Raw genomic sequence first — 20,855 nt, 5'->3', positions numbered from 1 at the left:
AGGAACAGAGTTACCTGAGAAAAATGCAAATACAAAAGCTTTTCCCTCCCTTAGATTAACTTAGGGTTTAGTGACAAAGGAGGGAAGGAGAGACGTGTCGTTCTACATGTGCGGACAGGTCTCAATTATGTTAATGCACCTTTACTAATTAATAACATTAATTATGTAAATAACTGCCTTAATGATTAATCTGTGATGATCTGGAGCAATTTGTTCTCATCTAGATCTTCCATAATGCTTACAAACCGCTATTTAAAAAAATTTCACTCTATCTTACTTAGTTCTCATTAGGACCCGCTAAAGTCAAATGTATACTTAAAACATTTTGCGGAGAGGGTCACCAGTGTTAGACATGCACGTCCCCCGGCTCCCGGAACGCCCGTCTGCTCGGTGCAGCCCTGGTGTGTACTCTACCTAGATCCTCCTCGGCCGGCCCCGGAAAGCTGATGCCCGGCTGGACCAGGTCCCCGCCCTCTTCCTCTGCAAAGAGAGAAACAAAGTCACTTTTCAGTATGTTGCTGGTGTGCCCCGCGTAATCACAACACATCCCCTACACGCCCCCACGACGCTCAGGCACGAGCCATGCCTTCCGGCTTACGCCACTGCTCCGAGCTGGCGTTTGGGGCCAAAGCCCAGGAACCACCACCTTTTCTGACCACAGTCCTGCGGTCGCAGGTGCACGTTTGCCCCACGGAAGGGCCGACTTAGGTCGCCGTGCCAGGGATTCCCAGCTGCTCCTTGGTTTCCTGCAGACTTTGTAGACTTTGTCTGCATGTGAACTGGATTCTGTAAACTTGGCCGCATGATTGTTTCCCGGCTGGTGAGTCCCCTGTGAGCCCTACACGGTCCTGAGGAGGACTCCTCTGACGTCTGGAAAGTCTTTTACTACCTGAGGCCTCATCTGGCAAAATTCGAAGCCTGCAGTTACCGTTCTCATCTTAATACTCGTTAACCTTAGGTCAATTGTGTCCACATCTCATTTCCTTCTGTTGTGAGAACAGGTCACCGGCATTGATTTTCAATTGCTGGGTCTGTGATTAGTGCAGAAGCAGACACGGCATTCTTAGAGGGACACATCGTGCGGCTGCACAAGGTCTCGGGGGTCATCTCGCTCTGGCCCTCCCTACCCAGGTGAGGCAACAAAGCCAAAGAGACAAAAGGCCTGGGCTCTTTGTCCGGCTGGCCCTGGGGAGCTGGACACAGACGCATCAGTGGCCTTCCGTCCTGGGCTCCGCTCGGCGAACCAGGCGCCTTGGTCTGCTGGCTGCTCTGGGCCCCATGAGTGCTGCCAGGAAGCTTAGACCTGCTGATGCCCAGGGACTGTCTGCCCCGCAATGCGCGGAGAGCGGTGGGAGGCAGACAGCAGGTCTCCATACAGAGACAGGGAGTTTCAGAGAAGCTTCATATATGTGCCATCATTTGGGTGTGTAGTCCGTAAATATCATTCTAAATATAATTACATAGTCAGACATGCGTTCACGCAGGCTTCCAACATTCGCGAATAAGCTTTGGGCAAGTGTTCTAGTATGACATCCTTCTAGCAAAACTAAATACAGTTACCATGTTATAGTCATGGGGGGCTTCGTTTTAGGACATTGTGGTCAGCCCACTGACATTTTCACCATCTTCAAGTCAGCAAATAGACACCTTCCACTTTCAGTAAGTTTACAGGACGTTAAGAAAGAAAGGTAGGGTTATTTGTAGTAAGGTGGGTGGACCTAGAATCTGGTCATACAGAGTGAAGTAAGTCAGAAAGAGAAAAACAAATACCGTATGCTAAACACACATATATATAGAATCTAAAAAAAAATGGTTCTGAGGAGCCTTGGGGCAGGACAGGAATAAAGATGCAGACATAGAGAATGGACTTGAGGACACAGGGATGGGGAAGGGTAAGCTGGGACGAACTGAGAAAGTGGCATGGACATATATACACTACCAAATGTAAAATAGATAGCTAGTGGGAAGCAGCCGCATAGCACAGGGAGATCAGCTCGGTGCTTTGTGACCACCTAGAGGGGTGGGATAGGGAGGGTGGGAGGGAGGGAGACGCAAGAGGGAGGAGATATGGGGATATATGTATATGTATAGCTGATTCACTTTCTTATAAAGCAGAAACTAACACACCATTGTAAAGCAATTATACTCCAATAAAGATGTTAAAAAAAAGAAAGAAAGGTAGGGGGTTTGGCCACGAAAGATGCTGTGGAGCTGTGGAATTTACCACATCTCAGGTAAATTGTGGTGGAATTTCATATTATGGGGTCTCTCAGGCACTGCTTTTAGAATATATACAATATATATGAATATACATGTATATATGTCTAATAAATGTCTGAATTGGGGTAAGTATTTTAGAGAGAGCTTATTTGAATGCACTCACATAATTCAGCTGCGCCCCGTTTTTGATGGCTAAGAGTACTTTTTGCACATTTGAAGTCTTCTTTTACTGCTAATAAGCCATCGATGACAAAGCTGGCCGGTCAGGTGACACATTAAGGCTAATACGAAACTGAAGATGCCGTGTTTCATTTGTTTAGAAGCATAATGCAATAGGATGCACAGTGCTAATTAAATACGGTTGCCACGGAGACTGTGTTCACGTGGTCAGCGTTATTAACTTGAAGACCGTCTACGTTAGGTGGGGTAGAAGAGAATGAGGAGAATAAACCGAAACACTGAACCTTCGATTTCGATCCCATTTTGTTCCCCTTGAACACACATACACAGAAACAAAGGGACAAGCTTTCCCAGCCTGAATCTGAACGAGCAGCTGACATCACACAGTGGAACCGCGAGCAGGCGCTGAACTGACAGAGACGCCCAGCGGACGCAGACAGAGCCCAGCGCAGCGCAATCCACCGGCAGCTTCACAAAAGGGCGCGTCTCATTATCCCGAGAACAAGACTCCAAGGACGCTGCCTGAGGCCCTGCGGAGGCCAGCCCTGGACTGTGAGGGTGGAAGCCACTAGCTGCACATTCCACCTCTGCTTGTCCTTCCTCAGATCAGATAAAGTGAGGCCTTGAGCAGCTACACTTAGGGAAAACCTTTCAGTCAAACATACGGAATGTGGGTTAAGGGCAAATGCATTAGACGTTTCTGTTTCCGGTTTCACCTCTTAGCCACTTGAGCCTCATTCAAAGTGTGTGTTGGTGTCATTAGTGGCCGTGATCCTACCTTATCCAACCAGCTTTGTCTCTGCAGCTCACATTTTGTGTATCCGCCCGATACCTACTCACAGCCCACAGCACTGATCTGGGCACCGTCCTGTTCACATGCACAGACGGGGTCTGCGGGCCGGTCACCCAACGTCCTGTGTCCGCAGCGGGACGAGAACGTCCGAGGTGACCGGCAAAGGAAGCACGTAGGGCGCAGGGCATGTCTCCTCCTCTGATACCTCTCGGTCCCCAAAGCTGCCCCTGCCAGGCTCACAGAGATGCGCCAACACAGGTTCTTCCCGATTCCAGTCTCTGACCCAGCTTGCACCAAGGAGAGGAAGCATCTCTCCTGCCAACGCTGCACAGACGAACGGTGGGACCAGGGAGCAGCCCGGCTGGAGCAATGAGCCGGCAGCTCGTGGCTGAGCGTGAGACCCCCGGGGACTGCGACACCTCCCCGGCCACACGAGCACACCACAGCCTGGGCGGGGTGTGTGTGTGTCGGGCAGCCACTGTGCAGATCACACGTGAGATTAATCACACTGTAAAATGAGGAGTGCCTGCACTGGACACCATGGTCACATTTCAGCATGTTTTCTTTGCAAAAATAGAAACGTGCCACAGACTGAAAACGTTTGAAAATCATCCACAGACACGTCTGAGTGCATCTAGTGAGTTCTGGTCTTCACTAGAGGCTCGGCCGTTTGCTGTTAGGGCTCTGGACCCTCCTCCCTGCACATTGGGTGCCGACAATACCTTCCAGATGAGTTCACCTTACGGATTAATCGTCTTATTTACCAAGTCGCTAACACATGACCTAGCGATTCGATAACACCTCTGGGTGAACTGTAAGCAGGTCTTTTTGTGGTTCTGGGCCATGGTGCTTCTTCAAAGGGTCAATGCCTAATTCCACGTGTGCACTGAACTTCTCCCAGAGGAAATCCAGGTGAGGAGGATCAACCGCGGCTGGTGGAGCTGACAGGGAGCTGAGGTGCCACCACGGAAACACCACGTGGGCCCGTCTCTGAAATTGCCTGCACACGTCAGACAGTCGCCACCCTTGTCCCCTGCGCCCGGGAGCTGAGGAAGTTATCCGAGAGAATCCTACGACCCAGGGCGTGGTCACCATCTCAGAGGACGACCGGTTTCTGCCGCCTCCTCTTACGGACACACCGCTCACGCCCCCTCAAGGGGGACGGGGTCAGCTCCGGGTTTCCTCACGGTCAGACCTCACATGCACGTTCCAGGTGGTTGTGGCATCCACACTGTGCAATGAGGACCAGAGAGGCGGGCGTGTCACCTGGGGAAGAGAGACACTGGATGCGGGGGGCCCTGCTGGGACAGAAACGAGAGCCGTGCGTACAAGAGCCCACAGCGGGCGTGGAGACAAGGAGGCTGGGATCCGAGGTCCCGAGAAGCAAAGGCCCCAGGTCAATGCAGACCAAAGTCGGGTCCCGGGTAAAGAACCCCCCAGCGAGCGTCAGAGCCAAGTGTGCTGGCAGCACCATGTCAGAACGAGATCTGGCTTCACTGCGCTGAGTGCGTGGCCGTGGGAATGTCTCCTGCTTCATGGAAACATGAAAGCCTCCATTACCTCACTTCATTGACCTGACCGACCATTCTGCAGTTATGGCACAATTGGTCCTCTGCCCTGATGGATGCAGAAGTCGTGGCCCGGGAGGTTCCGTGCCTTCCCTGACGTCACGTTAGGGGCGGATTCCCAGAGGCTGAGCCTGTCCTGATGGAAGTTCCGGCTCTTTCACCCCGCTGTCTGGGGCCATCTGTTTGGAGGCGTCAGCAACATGACCCTTCATTTCTTAAAGACCTGACCCACGAACGCCCCGCTGCCAGGCTCAGAAAAGAGCAGGGAGAACACACACTTCCAATCTTCGGGCTTCTAAACCCTCTTAAGCACAAGTACACATTACACCTTTTGAGGGGGAAAGTTGTCTCTAAATCATGCCCACTTGGAAGCAATATTAAGAAAGCGTTAGAAGGAAAAACAATGTTTATACATGAAAAGGGAAATTGCTCTTAAGAAAATACCAGGTTTCTTGGTGTAAGGGAATACAATGTTGTTACTACCTCATAAACACCAAGAAAATGAAATGATACGCTTTGTCCACTGTGCCCGGGACTTTGCAGCATGTCTTGCTCCAAACGGTGTTTTTACTTATGCGCTTAATCAGTTTTTCCCCACTGTGTCCCTGTGGGCAGTGAGGGGGTAGAGATCACTGTCCTTGTGGACACAGTGGCCACAGGCCTGGAGCAGAGAAATGACTCACCCACAGTCCCTAGCAGAATCGTGATTTCTGATGGGAGATTTTCAGTAGCACATCCTTGTTTTTTTTTTTTTTCAAATGACGTCTACACAGAACTCCAAATATAAGAAAAGATGCTATGGGTGCAGTCTGGGAGCACTGGGTTAAGAAGGGGATGTGGTGGGGTGTCTGCACCCCTTTTCTTCTCTTGCAGCCTTCGGAGCTTCTCTGCAGAACCCAGAGTGGCCGGGACACACGGCCGCCCAGGGAGACCACAGGGGTGAGTGACTCTCACTTCTTTTTGTTGCTGGGATGATACCTTTTGAGCTGAGGGTAGTAGCATGTGAAGCTTTTTTTTTTTTTTTTAAACCACATGGACTACCACCAAACCTATACAATTTTTTTCCATATTTCTTTGCCGCTTTAGGCCATAGCAGGTTTTTTTTCTTTTTTATTTATTTATTTATTTATGGCTGTGTTGGGTCTTCATTTCTGTGCAAGGGCTTTCTCCAGTTGCGGCGAGCGGGGGCCACTCTTCATCGCAGTGCGCGGGCCTCTCACTATCGCGGCCTCTCCTGTTGTGGAGTACAGGCTCCAGACGCGCAGGCTCAGTAGTTGTGGCTCACGGGCCTAGTTGCTCCGCGGCATGAGGGATCCTCCCAGACCAGGGCTCGAACCCATGTCCCCCGCATTGGCAGGCAGACTCCCAACCACTGCGCCACCAGGGAAGCCCTGCATGTGAAGCTTTTGCTGCTGAATCTAGGTTCCAAAGTCTGACTGATGTTACCAAAGACCCTCCACCATGCCCACCCTGAGTCCAGCTGCATCTCTGGCTCTTCCCTTGGGATCGGTCCCTCTGACAGTCATTTCTTTCCCGTTCCTTTCCCCCACAAGCCCAGGGGACTGGTCTAGCTCAACCCACATGGGCTCCATGCACTCGGCCTCTTTTCCACCCTCACTTCACCTGATCCATCTGGTCTACCCGCTCACTTCAAGTTCACTCACACCTCTGATCCCGCCCAGATCCTCTGCCAACAAAGGAGGTCACTCGCACTGGGCTCTACAAGGACTGAGCCACAGGCCACCATAGCCGCTGACCTTCAACCCACCGTGAGAGGAGTCCAGGGCGGAGATCATGGAGGAGGCGCTCTGTGCTCCGGGAAAACACGTGAACAGGCCTTCACGTAGTTAGGTATTTTCAGGAGATATTACGAAGCCAAGTTCTTGCACCTCCCCACACTCAGAAAAGCACTAAGACCATTAACTAAGGCATGTGCTCCTGTGACCAGCAGAACCTTCCAGCCAGCTGTGTGCTTGGTTGCACACACCCTTCGCCTGAATCACACGTGTGCTCACCTCCCCCAGCTCTGGGAGCAGGTCCTCAGGTCCACCGGGAGGCTGTCTCCGGCTCACCGTCCCCGGTAAGTCCCCGAATAACCCTGAACTCACAGCTCTCAGGTGGTGCGTTATTTCCCAGTCTCCACCTCCGACCTCTCCTCAGTTAAAAATTTTGCTTGTGAAAATGTCTTCTGACTGTGTGACTGGTTGGAAACTCCTCCCGGTGGATAGAAAGGGCACAGGACACGGAGCCACGGAGTCAGGGTGACGACCACGGGTGGAGTGACCAAATCTCCAGGTGTGACACCCGGCAGCTACTTCTGGTTCGGCGATCTGACAGTTTGCCCAATTTCTAGATTCTTCTCCGTCTTTAAAAGTTTACTCTGCAGAAAGCACTCAAGTCCCCGTTTCAGCCGTTTCCCTAACGACAGGATTTGAAGCTGCTCAAATTAAGGGTCCATCTCTGCTCCTTGAGGATAAAGACACTGATTAGTGTGACTGTCCCTCCTCCTCACAGCTGTGCCTGCAGGCTGCATCCAGCCCCCGCCAGGACCGTTGCTAATGGCTTTCCTTTGAAACACATAAAAATGCTCATAATTTTATTTTGGACCAAAGATCAAGTCTCAGAAGAAGCTGCCCGAAAGTTTGCAGAATTTTCACTCAGACTCAAGTGTCACTCAGGTGAGAGGAAAACCTGGGGTCACAAGAGGGAACAGCGGAAGCCCCGATGGCGGGTGTCAGGGTTCACACCCCTCAGACCCAGGCAGGGCAGTGGCGCCCCTTGTTTGCACACTTTGAGGGCCTCACCACGCATTCAAACAAATCACAAAATCGTCTTCCACAGGAATTCACGTGCGACTAAGGGCAGCGCACACTTGACTCTGAATTCCTCTGGACTTGGAAACGAGAGGAAAACATGCTGAAGTGAAAAGCAGACTTTCTTATGTAAGGAAGAAGGCTTCAGGATGAAACGTATCTGTCTGCTGTTAAACTTGAACATTAGTCACTTCAAAGTGACGTTAATTATATTTTATATAATATGTTTTAAATCTAAATTCCAAATGAACGTAGTGTCAAATCTTCTGCACTGCCATCTGTATTTAATAAGGTTTTACACCTAAGGTTGCTGGGAGATATGTCCACCACGTTTAAACTGGAAATACAGTTTTAAGGACAGAGTAAAGGGCATTTTACAAAGCTTAGAAAAAGCTGTCCTTTGCAGCCTCAGCTACTGCTGCCAGACCCTGGGTTAGGTAACCACCTCAGAGATGGGAGTGAACGATGCTGACACCAGACACCACCTTTATCTCTGACACCAGACACCTTCTTTATCTCTGACGGGTGGTTTTCTGCTGGTTCATCAGAAGTCCCTGGGTAGGGCAGCCAGAGGACATCCAGGCATTTGAATTTCAGATAAACAAAGAATAATATTGAAGTATATCCCAAGCGGTATCTGTTGTGTATCTGAAATTCAAACTTACCAGGTCATCCTGGATCTTTATTTGCTAAATCCTGCCTCAATGTCCTGGGGGCTTTGAGAAGAATGCAGATGCTCTGGCCTCAATCCTGGAGGTTCTGGGTCCGGAGGTTCTGGGTGGCCCGGGGTCAGTTCACCTCAATCCAGAGGCGACTTTATTGTGCAGCCGGGTTGAGAACAGCCAACTTCACAGAACGAACAAACGCGATGTACTCAAGGCCCCCATTCCACCCTCCCTCCTCCAGCTAGGAACAGGAGGCCTGACCGCCCTGCGCCCATAGGGTCCAGGTGGCTGCCGTCCTTGGCCGCTGGGAGGCCCAGCGCGGCCCTACTGCCCGCAGGCACCTTCCGGAGATGCTGACTTCATACCAAGACAGGGAGTGGGATTCTCTGCCTGGAAGACTCTCTCCCACTTTCTTTGTGATACCACCTACTTTCTGGAGAGGAGTTTTCCAGCATTTTAACGTTCTAAAAAGCCACAATGTTAACTTTTAAACATTCTAAATTCTTTGTTTTAACAGATCTTTACTGGAGTATAACTGCTTCACAATACTGTGTTAGTTTCTGTCGTACTCTAAATTCTTCATTTGACGTATCATCTTAATTTTCCACATTTGATGAATTTCCGGCATCTCTTGGTTCCTTCCAGAGACGTCCACCGAGTGTGAGGGGCTTTGATGACCCAGGAGTAACGAGAGCTCCAGTGATTTTGTGTCTTTTCCTGGATTTTGTGCAAGTGACTCGAGGGTAAGGAGTGACGCTCCATTTTTTTCCCCCTCTAACAAAACTGGCAAGCCTTGATTTGCAAATATCCAATTAAAGCAGAATGGTTAAATAAATTACGGAACAATCACAGCATGGAATGTTAGAGAGCTTTTCGCCATTTTAGAAATTCCCGATGTAATGCTAAGTGAGACAGGTAAGATGCAAACGCTGAGCGCTTCACGATCCTCGTCTGCTCTGGAAAAAAGATGGGGGCCGTTGACCAAGATGTCAAGGGCGACTGTCTGCAGTTGCAGGGATTATGGCCACGTTGTATTCTTCTCTTTAAACTTTTCGTGCTGTCCAGATTTTCTTCAACAGGCCCGTGTGCGCTTTATAAATACAGAGGGGATTATAAAAACAGTCGGTGTTCAGCAGTCTCCAGGAAAACCAACATCTGTTTCCTCCTTTGCTGAAATTAGACGGCCTGGGTCCCCAGTCCACCTTGTTTCCCATTCCACGCGTGGGCATTAACCGCCCCTCTGCTTGCAGAGCCGTGCGGCCCCTCCAGGCTTAGGTGGGCGTGGGATTAGGATCTGTCTTTGGGAAAGTGACGGGGATAACATGCGTCCCCGGCATTTTTACTTTCACTGTCTTTCTCGGGTGTTCATGTGCCCGCTCTCCTCTCCCAGTTCCTCTACAAGACACTCCTTTTCCTGCATCAAAATCTGGGCTCAGAAGATCAATGTGCTAAACTCATTCCCAGTAAAGTGCAAAGGGACCCCATCAGCCTTCTTGAACACGGCCTCTGCGTCCAGGGACGGTCTGTGCCCAGAGGGACGGGGCCTGCTGTGGACACCACCACGCAGGGGGTTTCACCCCGCGGATCACAGCAGGGAAGGAGGGCCTGGGCCGTCCACCAGCCCCGCTGCGGCCATGCCAGGACCCCGAAGGCATTCTGTGGTTGAACCTGCTTCATCGTGGGTTCGTCCTACAGTGATTAAAATTCCTTTTTTTTTTTTTTTTGTGCGGTATGCAGGCCCCTCACTGTTGTGGCCTCTCCTGCTGCGGAGCACAGGCTCCGGACGCACAGCCTCAGCGGCCATGGCTCACGGGCCCAGCCACTCCGCGGCATGTGGGATCTTCCCGGACTGGGGCACGAACCCATGCCCCCTGCATCGGCAGGCAGACTCACAACCACTGTGCTACCAGGGAAGCCCCGATTAAAATTCCTTTCAAAAGATATCATTTAACAGCAAGGACCTGCTATATAGCACAGGGAACTATATTCAATATCCTGTAATAAACCATAATAGGAAAGTATCTGAAAAAGAATATATATATAGAGAGAGATAGATAGATAGAGATAGATAGAGATATATATAACTGAATCACTTTGCTGTACACCCGAAACTAAAACAACATTGTAAATCAACTACAGTTCAATTAAAAAAAAAAGATATCATTTATTTATTTTTGGCCATGCCGCACAGCATGAGGAACTTCCCTGACCAGGGATGGAACCCGGGCTCCCTGCATTGGAAGCACATTATCTTAACCACTGGACCACCAGGGAGGTCCAAGCCATCATTTAAAAGGTAGCATTTTCACATTTGCTGTTTCACTGGACCTAGCGCTTCCTGGAAGGGGACTTGAGAGGGATCATCTGAGGGGAGTGGTCCAGGGGCGGCCGCACCCCCCCGGCTGTGTGAACGACGCTGTCCCATACCTGGCCACACTCAGCCCCTGAAATCCCCCCCACCCTCACTTCCACCCCACGCCTGCCTGCTGACACCAAGTGCTGGCACTGTGACTCTGAGACGGGACCCACACCCTCCAGGGGCCCACAGTCTGGCAGGAAAATTACATGAAACAGTGACCGCAGGGCCCAGAAAGGGCAGGAACAGGTGTTCGCGTGGACGAGTGCCATCCGTGTGGCTTTTTGGATGAGGACGGTGACTTCATAGGGCACCTAATTTAAAAATACATTTTTAACTCCAGTCACTCCGGAGTTAGATGTATCATATTCAGCTGCAGCACAGACTTGAATAAACTCAATTACATACAGAATTCATCATATAAGTCTAAACATTAAATATTTCCTAGCCAAAATGTTATGCGGATTCTTACTTTCTAAAAGAAAGAAACTTTGGAAATTTGATTTGTGGTCAGTTGTTTCAGACCCTGAATCTTTGTAAACACCCACTTTCAGTGTCCCTTCGCCATAAAACTGAATTTTGATCTATATCCCGAGGCCTGCCATTAGTCATTTATTCCTCTTTGGATATTAATCAAAGTGAATCACATGTGTCAGAAAATGACAGATGAACCCGGTTAACCATTATGCATTGACAAATCACGTCCAAGGCATCACTCTTCTGTTTTTGAAATACATCACACGACAAGTTTACTCGCAGGAAACCAAATAAGTACGAGGTTTCACGGCGGCACCTGGATTGCAATGCATTTTTAAAGCCCTCGGATTCCAGATCGATTCTGGTTTAACAAAGGATGTGGTCCTTGACCTGAAACCCAACCAGAAGTGGCGCCCCCATATTGCTTCCAGCTCCGAAATGGCTGGTCTCCTGGGTCAGCCGGTGACATTCATAGAGTGGAGACGCCAGCTTTCCCATCTGTTGGTGCTTCAGGAGATTAGTAGCGGCAGGACTCATGCATTTTAGCATTTTAATGCCGTGTTGGTGACACAAGTGTGTGGTTCTCAACCTCCTGGTTCACTGGCAGTGAATCTGTCTCCAGCAATTTGTGTTTTCTATTATGAAAAACCCTGGCAATCTCACCCCACTTGGCAGGAAGCGCTTCACTGGCTCAGAGCTGGAAGAGCCAGAAGCGATGAATGACGGGGACTGATCGGAGGTGCGGGGCCTGCAAGGAGAGTGGCATAGGGGTCCCTGTTCCTGGGGACACGGCATGCGTCAGCTTGCCTGGGGACGCAGAGCAGACAGCCTCCCCCCAGGACCTTCCCCTCTCCAGGCAGGACCACTCTCAGAGCTGTTGGGAACACAATGGACTCCAGCCAGCCGATGGTGTTGCCGTCCTTTCTAAATCACAGGGACCGGCCATCACCCAGCTCTGAGCTGACAGCCCCGACCTGGTCCCGAGCATACTTCCTTCCACCTGCCTGGGCTCCACTGCCTTTTACAAACGCCAGGGGAGCCCAGGACCCTTACGGAATATATGGCACTAATACACCTTCACCTTGGACTTCTCCATGGAAATCCAAAGGGCTCTTGTGGGATGCTGCTCATGTGTCCCTTCCCTTCCAGCGTGAAAGCTGAGCCACACTGGGAGGTCTGGCCGGAGTACACGGCCTGGTACCGAGGGCCCGGGCAGGGATGGAGTCTGGAAGAACACGAGATGGAGCAGAGACCCTGAAGACAGGCACTGCCTGCTTAGTGGTTTTCTGAGACCCACCTGAGCCCTTCAGAAGCTCACCCTGTCCTCCACCTGTAAGAGGGGCTGAGTACCAGACCGCGCACGGCCCTGGCGGCTGAGCTTGTGCGTCTCCAGGAGGCCCAGCGCAGTGCCCGCCCCCAGCCATGCTCACACGCCCTGAGCTCAGGACACCCAGCTTCCCCCACATCTCACTGGCTGTCTCCACCGGGAGGATGTTTGCTCCGTGATCACGTTCCTGAAATCTATGCTTCTCCTGCTCCTCCTCCCCACGTAGGGCATCATGGCTGGTCCATTCTAAACTGGTCTCCTGGGAACTTGGCAGACGCATGGCTGCTTTCAAACACACTTTCTGCATGTGAATGACAGGTGAGTCCTGCCTGAGTTCTAAGGTGGAAAAACGAGAGAAAACCTGCAACTCATTAACCGTGTTTACAGTGTACAAGCAGGGTCTGGCTAATCAACCCAATCTAAATTATACTGAAAAAGCTTATCATAATTATCTGGCAAGATGAGAGAAAAAGATGAGACAAAAATACATTTTTTTCTTACAGAAAAATAACAGGGCAGCTGCATTAAAATCATCTCAATTTTCCAAGTCATTTCTGAAACCACTTGTCAAGGCGAACTCAGCGTCCACACAGTTCTCTGAGGCTCCGTGAAAGAGACCGTGGAAATGCCTGATGTTAATGGGTAATTTTCACCCTCAATTTATTCATTCTCTTCGAAATTGAAGACAACGCCTCCTTACTGACATGGCAGCCACGGTGGCAAAACAAAGTTTCTGCAGGGCAGATGTCAGCGAGACAAAAGGGCGGGGAAGTCAGGGTGGAAGGTGTGGTGGATTGTTAAGGGGACAAATCAGTGTTCTGTTGCCGTTAGATTTCGATACAGTCTGATGACTCAGTTTGAGAGGAAATGAAAGCATCTCAGAAACCATAAAATGATCTATCGTCCCCGTTCCTCATATATTTATGGCCAGTTAGGTCTGGTTTAATTTTTCATGGAGCTCCCATAACCGTTTATGCACTAACAACATGAATGTTTTTGTATCAGATGCTACAGCCATTTGGAAGAGAAATGCCCTCCCAGCTTATACCTGGGGTCTCTATTAGCTGCACTGGCTGGAGTGAGCAGGAAGGACCCTGATGCTTCCGAATCAATTTGAACCCCCTTTGAGTTTCTGGGTCGGAGTTCTGGACTATCGCTGATGATAAAGAATTAACGCCCCATGAAGGACACCTGGGGTCATTGGGATTTCCAGGGACAGAACCTTCCACTGTAGGTCTAAGCCACTACGTCTAGAACTTTCCTTCTTTTCAAGTATTTCTGGGCAATAAGAATCTAAGGCACTCATGTTAGCATCTTAAAAGAATCACCACTGGGGCTTCCCTGGTGGTGCAGTGGTTGGGGGTCCGCGGGCCGATGCAGGGGACACGGGTTCGTGCCCCGGTCCGGGAGGATCCCACGTGCCACGGAGCGGCTGGGCCCGTGAGCCATGGCCGCTGAGCCTGCACATCCGGAGCCTGTGCTCCGCAACGGGAGAGGCCACAACAGGGAGAGGCCCGCGTACCTCAAAAAAAAAAAAAAAAAGAATCACCATTGATGTTTCTTTTCTAAATCAAATCAGAAATGTTGAATTCTAGAACTCAAGACCTTTTATCCTGCTGGACCAGAGAAATGATACTGGTCTGACTGCTGAACAAGAGGTCTCCAAAAATGACACCAGTCCACACTGTAATAATCTCAGCAATCCACGGAGACCGTCAGGGTCTTCCCGCCGTCTGGTCTCCCTGCACCTCCTCAATGGGGCCAAGCCTCTTCTCTCGTCTTCATTCCGCTGCCCCCTCCACACCACGGCAGCTTCGCGACAGGCACCGTGTCTTGATCCCATGTCATGCCACACCCGCAGCCAGGCATACAGGACTCCCATCTTTGTATAAAAAAGGAGTTTGATTACTACCTATCGCTACTGCTATTTTTGAATCTAATAGATCCTAATCAGTCAGGAATCTTGAGCAAAGGACAGTTTCCAGATGCTCACAGATCACCCCTTGTTCCACGATGGTCCTGGAAACGTGGTCCCTGCCTTGTCTTTCTTCTCCCTGGAGAAGCCCCAGCAGATCCATCTCTGAGCCTTCTTCTCAGAGCTGAGCCTCTAGGAGCAGTCAAGGCGGACCGCCAGGTCCACATCACCTCGTGTAGCAGCTGGAAATTCTGAGATCGAGCAGGTGGCATCACCTGCGTCTAACTGGTCTCTGTCCACTGTGGTCCCGTCCCCGCCTGGTGGAGCAGATGCTGGAGCCATACTTCACAAAGCTGGATTCCATCACTTCCTCACGGAAACCTCCTGAGATTCCCGAGGCCAGAATTCTCCAGGTCACTCAGGGACCCTCCCATCAGCCACAAACGATCTCCTCCAACTGCCTTAGGAAGGCCAAGTCCCTGCTGGTCATTGAGCCTGCCTCTGCCCGCTGGCCGTGCACGCTGTCCTCCGGCCCTGGTGCCAGGTCCTGGACCCTCTCCAGCCCCGGGGAGGGGTCCGGGCAGGGATAGCTGCGTGTGCTCCTGGGCGGCCTTTCTTGGGGGCCCGAGGTGCTGCCCCCGCAGGCCCTCCCCTGCATCTGCTGCCTCTCCAGCTCCCGCTCCTCTGACTTGGGCTCAGCGTCCAGTGTGGAGGTGACCGTCCCGCCGGTGGCCACACTCTGGGGGACCAGATCCTCCACTCATTGTTCACGACAGGGACCCTCATGGCTCAGCTGCCCACGGACGCGCTCCGGTCAGCAGTCTGTCCCCGGTTCGTTGGTTTGGCAGTGGGAGTGGGGCCAGGAGCCCACAGAGCAGCAGGAGATGGACGGGGACGCGGGGCCGGGCGGCCACCGCCCTGGGCCTCATGCATCAGAGTAAAGGCGGGGGGTTCAGTGAGCACGGACCTGCCTTGCTAACTGCACGGTGTCTCCTACAGCTATTGTGAGAATAACAATGATGAGAAGAATGTATACAAATCGCCTAACAAAGCAGATATTCGATAAATTCTGACTCCTATGATTCCTCTAAATTCTTTACAAAGTAATGCATTGAATTTCAACAAATGCTAAACTGTATTTCAAGTATAAACACAAAAACTAAGCATAAAGAGACAGAGGGTAGAGAAGCACAAGTTGGGTACAAAGCAGGCCTGGTTGCGGGTTAGTAACAGGTAAGGATGGATCATAACTCATCTCTGCTCTGTCCTGTCTGGGCACCAAGAAGTAGACCAAATAGTGTTTCAGGTTTCTTTTAAAAGGAAAACCATGACTTGGGAAAGCCACTGTTCTGGATTTAAAGGTATCTTTGAGGCCCACGTATTCTGAAGCACACAAGATCTGGTAAAACTAACACAATTTCCCCCATGCTGTCGTGTAAGCAGATGCTAGGGTGACATCCCACCAGGGCAGGGACGGCTCTCTTCTCTGTGAGTGTGAGTGTGGTCATGCGCTGCCCTCCTGAGGAAGAGGGACTTGATCCGGTGGAAGTGCCAAGGCCCTAAGGGTCATAGGTCAGGCGCCAGTCCTGGGAATCTCCTCCAAGCTGGTCATTCTCAACGATGGTGGAGACGTGGCCAGGTGACCGTGGCCAGGTCCATTGGGGAAGGCAGCAGCTGGGGCCCAGAGGTGCCCAGGATGAGTTTAATTTCTGGGCTGGCCAAGGAATCAGAGGTTTTTAAAATTCTTTTTCCGAGAGTTCAGTGCCTTAGACAATAAAATCCAACGAACTGTCATCTAACTCTGACTTTTCCTCCTAAGATTTTTCTGTTAAAGGCTGTGCCATTGGAAAGAAAAGTGTGCTTCCTCTCTCTATCCAGCTCAGGCCGGTGGGCGCCATGGCTGGTTGGCCATCTCTCAGTTTCGTGGGCTCGCGGCCTCACACGATGACCACGTAGGAAGCACGTGAAACCCACACCCAGAGACTTTCGGACACGCTGATGGCTCTCTTTCAGTTTTGTTGTTCTTTTATTTTGTTAACACCAGCTCTCCTATTTGGCAAATCATGTATAAACCATCCGCTGGGCTGCCAAAGGATCAGCTGTCTGCCTGCGTATCTGCTTAAATTAACTCTCTTCCTTGGTTTAAGTTGTTTTAAAGCAAAACGTGTGTGCGTGCTGGCCCGTCCAGCCTGGTGATGACGTGATGCTGAGAAAAAGCGAGCAAAGACTGAATTGGCCCTGGACCGTCTCCCACCTCCCGCTCTCTCCTCTTTCAGGAAAACACAGGGAAAACCTCACCGAAGTCATGGGCAGTCTCTGAAGAGCCACACCACAGAAGCCAAACCGCACCTTTGGAGACTCTGAAACTCTCACCGGCCACACGGTGTTCCTTGAATCATCAAAAGCTCGGAGGCGGAGGGGGGAGATTTAGTGCAGCTATTACTCGGTGTGCAGATTAAATGCCCGGCTGCAGGGGGTCCTCGGCAAATCATGGTCCCCTCTGGGCGCCAGAGAGAATAATCGTACTGCCGCCCAGGTTCATGTGAGGATTAAACGGATTAATACTTGGAAAATATTTAGAGTACAGACTGGGGCTTTTATTAAAAAAAAGTCAAACAGCACAACCCAGTTTAGATATGCAACTGAGGTGTCCTCACAATAAATTCTCCAAAATAAATCCTGCCCAAATCTTCCATCCAGAGAAAGGTTTCCACAGCGGATTCTCTTGGCCGCTCGTATTACTTTATTACAAAGCAAAGTGACGCAGAGATACCAAAAAACTAACAGCCAGCTTGGACCTTCGGGTGAGGCACAAGGAAGAACCACCGCAAAGCTGACAGTTTTCTCCAGCGTAGGGCTGGCCGCACCCTCTGTATAACAGGCACGATAAGCGAGGCAGAAATCGATGACTGGCCAGAGCAACACAGAGGAGGAAACTGTTACTGCTTTCAAGGCTCAACCCGCGAGGAAAGTGAACTGCATGTCACCCGCCTCCTGCTTCGGAATCAGGTCCGAGTCGAGCAGGCTCAGACCCCACCCCCTGGACGGCCCGAATCTCAGATCCCCACTTCCGATTCGTCACCTGCTGCAGCACCGAGGTGGTTTAGCGCCTGGGCAGGAAGTGCTCCCGACCCCACCTCTCAGGACAGAGCTTCCTCGGGCCAAGACAGGGGTCATTTCTGTCCCGAAAAGGCCCAGGGTGAGCTCTCTGCACAGATGCAAATGATCAGTCTGATGGGCTTCATATCCGACGCACCCTTACAATTCCCATCTGCGTTACCTGGTGGCTGAGTGACATTCAGGACATGGCTCCAGGGTTTTGAAAGGGAACATAGTTTTAGACTCAGAGCCCCGCAGTCACCGGGTCACTGGAGGCCGTCCTGTCATCGGGACACTGTCAGGCTGGCGATCTTGGGTTCTGGGTGCTATCGCTTCGTGTTATGGGGCCTGACGTGGTTGATAGATTTAATTGTTTCTGCATTATTTAGGGACTGTTAATAAATTAATAGTTCTTGGAGTTTCTGAGACATGAATCACATTTGGCTAACGCTGCACTCTGACCTTCGAGTTGTCCCTCGACCTCACAACTCTTCTTAGTACCCGGCTAACGATGCGTCTTCATGAAGGACTAAGATGGAAGAACAGCTCCTCCACCAGGCAGGCCCCCTGGGTTACCAAACACAACACTGCATGGCTCTGACATCAAGGAGCTGCCTAATTTAACCGGAGACCATGCTGATGGAGAGATGAGTATAATCAGGATAACCTCGGGGAGAAAGAGTGGCCATAAATTTTGCACACCTACAGGCTCACCCAGGAAAGTGAGCGTTTAAAGCTGCAGCCTTAACATTTTGGGGAACCTTAGGAGAATCTTATGGGAATCTTAGACGGACTTTCTGAGAAAACAAGGACGTCCATACACAACCCTTTTTGCCTGCGTCGGGGACTATTTCCTCACAACGCTCATCAGCGTCCTCCGGGGCACAAGTCCCCGAAGTAAAGGGACGGCAGCCTGTAGCCTGGAACAGGTCACAGGAAGTCACCTGGTGTCCAGGAAGACGAGAAATAAGCAAAGACAGCAAATAGTCTCTTTCGTAAGAGAAATGCAAGAAAGCGAACAGGTAGTTAAGGATGAAACGGAAGCTATTTCACTAACAGCATTTAAGGTCCTACGAGCGAGAGCTCAGATACTGTTAACAAAAATCGTTTCTTGAAATCTGAGTGCTTCACGGCGTAGGCAACTGCCTGGCTAGCCAGACTTGCAATAATAACCAGCAGATCCCACTTGGAACTAGGGCTGGAACCATCCACCCACTTCTCACAGGCCTCTTCCAGCTGTCAGATGGTGGTGGTCCCGCTGCCACCAACTTGGGTCAATTCAAATGGCCACAGAGATATTTTTGTTTGTTTGTTTTGGCCACGGAGATTTTAACTGATGGGTTAAGACACGGTGATTCTAGTAAAAGACGGCAGTTGGGGGAAAAGGAAGGCGGGCCATTTCCGAAGGTCACGTTAACCCCTTGCGTACAAAGGAGGAACAGAGTTAAGCCACCTGGACAGAGGGCGACGAACAAAACCTCAAGAAAAACGAAACCTCTGTGCCTCCCACTCTGAGAAATGCTTTTCTGAGGGGCCAGACTCCACTGGCTCTGTCCACGTGAGCAAAACCAGCGAGAACTCACTCTTCCCTGCTGGTGACTGTTTCCCGAACCAGCTCTGTTCTCTTGGTTTGGGTTCTCATTCCATCAGGCATCATTTTTAGTTTCCCACCTTTCAAATTCTTCTGGGCCACATCATCTAATTGTTGGTCAGCTCTGAGTCTGTGAACCCGTGATAACCCATATGTTTAAACATGAGGAAATAAATGTCAGGGAAGTAAACTCCTCCGAGCAGATGGGAAGGATGCTGTTTGTCTTCACCACAGGCAGGTGAACTGTGAGAAATTCGACTCTGGATCAGACGGACGCTCCAAAGATGACTGACGTGGCCCCCGAGCTCAGGCTTTAAAGCCACCTCTCTGAGCCAGAGTTTCAGCAAAAGAGCATGATTCCCCACGGGGAAGAGTGAATGGGGGGAGTTCAGTCGAGTTGGGCCCCGAGGGAAGGTAAAATAGAGTCAGATGGAGATGGAGGGAGAACGGTGTGTGGACGCAGCAGAACGGGACGGCAGCCAGCTGCAGCCGGGCACTTGGGTTCCCGAGGGTCCGATGGAGCACATAGATCACAAAGCAGAGTTTGACTTAGCAAAAACGGGCTAGTCATTTGGAGGAGAACACAGAGCATCAGGAGTGGGGTCTGACCCAAGGCAAGGCACTGAGGGGAGACTGGCTTCTTAGAAGTGTCACTCGATGACAGTGACACTGACGCTCGCACGGGGGGAGGAACCGCGGGGAAGCGTGTGATCGAAATATCCAAGCTGGTCTCAGCGGAAATTAGCTTGACTCAGCTAAAACCACACATGCTGTGCTCAGCTGAACTGTGAAAATGAGACAGAACCTAGGAGAGTGGGTCAGGGACACCCTAGAAGCACAGAGCAAAGGAAAAGACTTATTGGCCTCACAAGAGTAGATTTATATTTTAATATGGCTTCAAATGCGCTATAGGACCATTATTAGGATTACATTGTCGTCTCCCGTGGATGTGCGTGTAAATAAGGCTTCAGAAGGATTTTAAAGCCGAGACTTGCGAGCTGGATCTTCCCACATCCCCCCAGCTTTAAACCGTAAGTTTGAACCCACAGGTGAGAAGCACAACTCAGAACTAAAAGCTCATGGAATGGCAGGTTAGTGCTGGATGATTACTCACTGTCCCTTTTATTCTGTTAAACTCTTCATTCTGTTGCTTGAGGATTTAGTCAAGCATCAAATATTTAAGAGAAAATAGAATAAAATACCAATATGTGCTTCTGTTGGCCACCAATCCACTGATTTGGCCGTATCTGAGCTGTTCTACAAAGGTTCGAAGAAGGGAAGGCGTGACAAAATACCGTGTTTCCACAGACGTGGTATTAAAAATATTCATCAACCGTGACGTCACAACGTCCACCACTTAGAATGAATTCCAACCCCAGTGGGGTGGCTGCTGGTCATAGGGGTCCATGAGGCCGTACTGGTGCAGAGTGGCTGGAAAACAGCCTTGGGATTAAGGGAAGCATCTGGCTGAGCATCCCCGCAGTGGACTGGTCACAGTGGAGAGATCAGCCAACAGCAGGAGGCCGAGAGCCACCAGCAGGCAGGACTTCTGCCTGGAGTGACTCGCCGTGACTGAGTTTCGTAGGGTTCCCTCTGCGTGCAACTCTTGGGGAAATGACCGTGGACCATCGGATCGAGGAGGGTCACAGATGGATTTCCGTTAGTTATTTCCTCTTGTGTAGTGGAAACACGTCAACGAGGCCTGTTGCTGGGGGTAATTTTATTTAGGGCAATAAATCATAAATTTAGTATAACAAATTCCTGGGTAAACGGAGAGGCGGTGCTTCCGACATTGAAAATCAGCTTGGGTAAGGGCAGGGCACAAAAGGAATCCTTTAGTTGCTAGAGAAC

General features: G+C 50.6%; 1 protein-coding gene across 1 annotated transcript in view; it reads right to left on the bottom strand.

Annotated features, from left to right (window-relative positions):
• The window catches only part of DLGAP2 (DLG associated protein 2), a gene marked incomplete at its 3' end in the record, with an annotated part of 562,591 nt that overhangs the window by 141,906 nt on the left and 399,830 nt on the right, over positions 1 to 20,855 (bottom strand). The window contains exon 3 of the mRNA XM_079726609.1: positions 415 to 480. The remainder of the gene's footprint in view (positions 1 to 414; positions 481 to 20,855) is intronic.

The sequence above is a fragment of the Hyperoodon ampullatus genome (genome assembly GCF_949752795.1).
Source record: "Hyperoodon ampullatus genome assembly, chromosome: 20".
NCBI classification, from domain to species: domain Eukaryota; kingdom Metazoa; phylum Chordata; class Mammalia; order Artiodactyla; family Ziphiidae; genus Hyperoodon; species Hyperoodon ampullatus.
This window is presented reverse-complemented; position numbering and strand designations above follow the sequence as displayed.